At 47.5% G+C, this 5,684-nt stretch overlaps 1 protein-coding gene across 4 annotated transcripts in view; it reads left to right on the top strand.

Moving 5' to 3' along the window:
• The first annotated feature begins 813 nt into the window (after positions 1-813).
• Positions 814-5,684, top strand: part of Dpp8 (dipeptidyl peptidase 8) — a 51,735-nt gene continuing 46,864 nt past the window's right edge. For 2 of the 4 annotated variants that reach the window (XM_090358177.1, XM_090358180.1), the window contains exon 1: positions 814-902. The gene's annotated coding sequence lies outside the window, so the exon portion shown is untranslated. Of the gene's footprint in view, positions 903-948; positions 970-1,094; positions 1,243-5,684 lie in introns of those variants that run through there. The other 2 variants (XM_090358179.1, XM_090358178.1) reach the window with 2 other exon arrangements.

Consider the following 5,684-nt stretch of genomic DNA (forward strand, 5'->3'; position numbering starts at 1 on the left):
GGATCTCAATAGCCTAATTGCTAAGTGCATGGGACCATATATAATGAACTGTATCAAAATGAACTCCAAGAATTGGAAACAGGTTCTTATTACATCTTATAACTTTTTTCTTTCTTAGTTTTCTGCGCCTCTGTCTTGTATATAAGTTTACAGAAGCAGCAGGGCAAAGGATGAACTAATGCAACAGCCCTACTCATTTGACACTATGTGAGAAATGAACTTTACTACTTGGTGGGGGGAAGGGAAGTAGGGAGGGGTCACAGTGTTTAAAAAGAAATGTACTCATTACTGATGTAAATGTAACCCTCCTGCTCATCACCTTTACAATAAAGATGTAAGAAAGGAAGGAAGGAAGGAAGGAAGGAAGGAAGGAGAAAGAAAGAAAGAAAGAAAGAAAGAAAGAAAGAAAGAAAGAAAGAAAGAAAGAAAGAAAGAAAGAAAGAAAGAAAGAAAGAAAGAAAGAGATCAATAAGCTGCAAGTCCCGGCCGATTTCAGCAAACCGCACCTCCGACCCCTCCCCTGCCCCGCCCCAGACTCTGGCCACGCCCCACACCCAGGCCACGCCCCCTCGCGTCGTCATTTTCCACTGGTTCTTCGCTCCTCCTACCACTAGAGGGCGGCATGGCGCGCGAGCCCACCCAGGGATTTGTGCAGAGCCCTTCTTGGTCCATCCGCTACTGTCCCATTGGAAGGGTGGGGTCTGCAGAAACCGGAAGTACCCTGACCGTCGCCGCTACCGCCGCGGCCAACACCTTTAAGTCCGGTGCCCGCTGGGGGCCGCTGCCGCCGCCGCGGCCACCGCGGAAGCTGCTGTCACCCGGAACCGGGAGTGGAGGCGGCACGACATGAAGCGGCGCGGACCCGCTCCGTAGCGCGTCGGGGGAGCGGGGCTGGGGGGAAGGTGCGGTATCCGCCCCCTTCTCCTCCCTCCCCGGAGTCCGCGAAGGCCTGGGCCCGGCCTCCCCCGGGTCTGTCCGCTTCCCCGCGCGGGGCCGGACCCGGCGGCTGAGGGTGGGGGGGAGGCGGGGGGGTCTCCACTTGCCGGAAGAGGAAGCCAACGTTCCCTGAGCGTCCCCCCCACACCCCCGCAGCGCCGGCTCTCCGGACGCCCGCGTCCGTTATCTCCATTGGACCCCGCCGGGGTTGAGGGGCGGGGGTGGGGGGGTGGTGTCCGGTGCTCGGGACCGGCTTCACGGGAAGGAGAGCACGGAAGTTCCCGGAGGCAGAGGACTTGACCTGAGGTCCGCTTGGGGCAAATGATTAGGAGTCTGACCTCAGATTTCTTTTTGGGGGGGTTTTCCTGCTAGATGGGGTCATCCCGACTTGACGGTCAGTTCCTTCCGGCCGCTCCCCCCTCCACACACCCCCCCTCCCTGCTCCTACCCCCTGCTCCCCCCTCTCCGTCCTCCACCCACCCACAGCCGGAGAACACTTACTTCCCGGTTGCACCTCCCCTACACACACACACACGAAGCCTGGGCGTCCCCTCGCTGTCCTGCCTCCCCCCACACACACACACCCTGCTCCACCTCTCTTCCTCTACTTTCGTAAACTTCCGCGATCTTTGCCACCTAGATGAGAACTGACCCAGTCGTGAGCCCTGGAGGGTGGTGGCCTTTGGGGTAGGTTTCCGTGAGGGCGTGGAGTTGTTGGCGTGAAAGTGATTGGTCCTGAAGTTAAAACGGATGGACGGAAAGTTATGGGACTGATCCGAACCTTTCTTTTTCTTTTTCTTTCTTTAATTTGCTTGGATTTGGCCTGGGCACTGTGCCCCTGAGCTCATCGGCTCAAGGCTTATCGCTTAGAGATAGCACCACTTCTGACTTTCTAGTGATCCATTTGATAAAAGAGTCTCATGGGCTTTTCTAAGCCCAGGTTGGCTTCAATCTGCCTTCCTCAGATTTCAGCCTCCTGAGTAGGTTGGATTACAAGTGTGAGCCACTGGTGCCCAACCAAGCTCTTTCTTGAGTTCAGACTCACCATCCTGAGTGACCGGCTTAGTGCTGTGGAGTGGTGTCCTCGTTTCTTAGCCTGTTGTTAGCTTTGCTAGTCTAAGGCTCATGGTTTCACCTCCACCTTAACTGTCATCCACTAGGGCTACAGAAGCTGACAAATTAACATATATCACAGTTGCCCCCCCCTTTTCTAAAGTATTTTAAGAAGTTGTTCTCTTGAGCTGGCGATGGTGGCTGCTTGTAATCTCAGCTACTCAGGAAGCTGAGGTCTGAAGATATCCCAGTTCCAGGCCAACCAAGCCAGGTTAACCACCAAAAATCTGGAAGTGGAACTGTGGCTCAAATGGTAAAAAGTTCTTCCCTTGAGCAAGAAGCTCAGGGACGGAGCTCAGGCCCTGAGTTCAGGCTCCAGGAATGGCATTAAAAAAAAGTTTTTTGGGGGGCCAGGAGTTTGGCCTAGTGGTAGAGTGCTTGCCTAGCATGCACAAAGACCCGGGTTCAATTCCTCAGTACCACATACATAGAAAAAAGCCAGAAGTGGTGCTGAGGCTCAAGTGGTAGACTTCTAACCTTGAGAAAGTCCAAGGACAGTGCTCAGGCCCTGAGCTCAAGACCAGGACTGGCCAAAAAAAAAAAAGTTTTTTTTTCCAGAAAAGTTACTCATCTCACCATCATAGTATTGTAGCAAGGGAAGAGGGGGTCGAGAGGGGAAGGAATGCATTTCAAATAGAACATTGTTCATCTTGTAGGATGTCCTATTGCATGCCTCTTATCCCCATACTTGGGAGATATTTCATATTTTTTTAAATTACATTTAGGTAGTAGACCCAGAGTGGTTTAAGTTTAACATGTCAGTTTGTGAGTATAGCACATCTTATTCTCCTCCATCTCTTCCACTCTGGAGTCTTGAGGCAAGAGGATCTCAGCTTGGAAACCAGCCTCGACTGCATAGCAAGATCCTGTCTCAGAACAATTCCGATTATTAAATCTGAGTTCCCTTTCTGCAAAAAACAGGTTATAGTTCTCATTTTTATCCTGCTGAGTTGATTCTATCTCTAACCATCTTGATACAGCATCTTGCGAAAGGGGAACAGAAATAAGCTCTTTAGACTGTGATAGAGACAAATATGTGTCTTTATGACTTTATAAAGCCCTTCAAGATTCAGTCTAGTGAGAATATTCTTTGAGTAAATCAAGCTCTACATTTCTGAAAGAAATCATTTAAAACAGATTTTTTTGTCAGTTGGATTGGGAACAGTCACTGAGTTTTTTGGGGTTTTTTTTTGTTTGTTTGTTTTGTTTTGTTTTCCGCTTAGGGCTAGCGCCCTGCCACTTTGAGGTCACAGTTCCACTTCTGTTTTTGTGGTGGTTAATGGAAATAAAAATTTCACACTTTCCCACTGTGATCCTCTGATCCCAGATCCCAGCCTGAGTAACTAGGATTACAGGCATGAGCCACCACCAATCCAGCTCAATTTTAGAATTTTGATAATGTTAATTACATTGAACTCTGGGCCTGAGTACTGTCCCTGAACTCTTCAGCTCAAGGCTACCTCCCTAAGCCCTGAGCTATAGCCCCACTTCGCATTTTCTTGTAGTTACTTGGAGATAAGAGTCTCACAGACTTTAGTGCCTGGGCTGGCATTGAACTGCAATCCTCAGATCTTAGCCTCCTGAGTAGCTAGGATTACAGGGGTGAACCATCATGCCTGGCTCCACTATACATTTCATCCAATAGAATTCTCTTTTTCTTTTCCGTGCCAGTTCTGGGATTTGAACTCAGGGCCGGGGCACTGTTCTGAGTTTTTGCTCAAATCTTGCTCTACCACTTAAGCCATAGCTTCACTTCTGGCTTTTTCTGTGATTAATTGGGGAAAAAAGTCTTGCAAACTTCCCTTCCTGGATTGCCTCAGACCGTGATCCTCAGAGCTCAGATCTCAGCCTCTTGAGTAGCTAGAATTGGCATATGTGAACCAATAGCACTCTGCTCTCCCCAGTTTCAAGTACATGTGAGGGATTTTTAGACTTGGATCTTTTTGATTATATAAGGGTCCTCCGTCCCATGATAAACAGTCTCTCTCATATCTGTGTTTGACCTATGTCCTTATCTAATGGCAAGGCTGGATGAAAAGCCAAGATGACAGCGAGAAGACAGCTAGATGAGTGAAAAAGCCATTCTGAAAATGGGTCAGTTGGAAATGATCTCTGAGTGAGAAGAGATGGGAACCCTGGGGGGTGTGCTCAGCAGTGACAGAGACGACCTGTCGGTGAAGAGGAAGACAGCACAGTGAAATACATCCGTGACTGGCCATGTATGTGACCTTGTTTTAGGGAAAAGATAGGCCGCATGTTCTAAGATTATTTGTATATAGGCATTTAGGAATTCTGGGAATGAATCATACAATTATCCGATCTAACCTAGAAAACACAGTATGAACATTTCCTGGGAGCATCCAGAATGGCGGAATGTCTTTTGTACTCTATAATGTGTAGACTTGAGTAGAGAGACAAAAATAGTCAAGGACCAGATCACCACTCAGAAATAACCAGACAATTTTACTTAACTAGAAGGTATGTAGAAACATTAACAATGACTGACAAAGCTGGGCACTGAGCCTTGGAGAGACTGCTGTGTGGCTGTGTTCTGTTTCTTAGCCTTGGTTTAGAGATGCATTTGCCTAGCTAACAAGGCCCTGAGTTCAAACCCCAGTTCAACCAGAAGAAAAAAAAGTCTAACAAAGGAAATGGAACCAGTTTGTGTAGATTCTTGTCTCATTTATATCCCTTACAATGATAACTGTAAAACTAAGTTCACAGATATATTTGGTAGAAAGCATCTCTACTAGGTTTTAAAAGGGCAAACAACTGCTTTGGATCATCCGAGATTTAGATGTTTTGGGTTTTTTTTGTTTTGTTTTGTTTTTTTGTCAGTCGTGGTGCTTGAACTCTGGGACTAGATGCTGTCCCTGAGCTCTTCAGCTCAAGGCTATTGCCCTACCCCTTAAGCCACAGCGCCACTTCCTGTTTTGTTTGTTTTTGTGCAAGTCGTGGGGCTTGAACTCAGGGCCTTAGCAGTGACCCTGAGCATTTTCCCTCATTGAGACTAGCATTCTACTATTTTGGCCACAGCTCTACTTTCCTTTCCAGTGTTGGTTTTGAACCAGGACCTCAGATCTCAGCCTCCTGAGTAGCTAGGATTTCAGGCATGAGCCACCAGCACTTGGCTGAATGAGCTGTTTAAAGAGATATAGTCCATGTTTTGCTATAGAGGTAGTTAAAAATTATGTGAAATTTGGTTGTGGAAGTGTAATTTCATTTATTGCACCACAAGTCCACATGATTTTTGTTTTGGGGTGTGTGTGTGTGTCGCTTCTGAAATTTGAGCTCAGGGCCTGGGTGCTGTCCCTGTGCTCCCTTTTTTGTTCTTGGCTAGCACTCTTATCAACTTGAGGCAGAGTTCCACTTCTATCTTTTTGATGGCTAATTGGAGATAAGCGTTTCACAGACTTTCCTGGCAGGCTGTCTTTAAACCTTCATCCTCAGATCTCAGCCTCCTGAGTTGCTATCATTACAAGTGTAAGCCATCAGCTCCCAGTTCTACATGCTTTTGACAGTTACTCAAAAAAGAACGGTTTGCTGTAAATTTTTTATGTTGCTTTTTGATGGGGGCATGAAAAATAAATGTGTGTGTGTTGTGTGTTGTATGTGTGTGTGTTGCTATGGGCCAA

The sequence above is a fragment of the Megascapheus bottae genome, chromosome 25 (genome assembly GCF_031878675.1).
Source record: "Megascapheus bottae isolate mThoBot1 chromosome 25, mThoBot2.hap1, whole genome shotgun sequence".
In the NCBI taxonomy this organism is placed as follows: domain Eukaryota; kingdom Metazoa; phylum Chordata; class Mammalia; order Rodentia; family Geomyidae; genus Megascapheus; species Megascapheus bottae.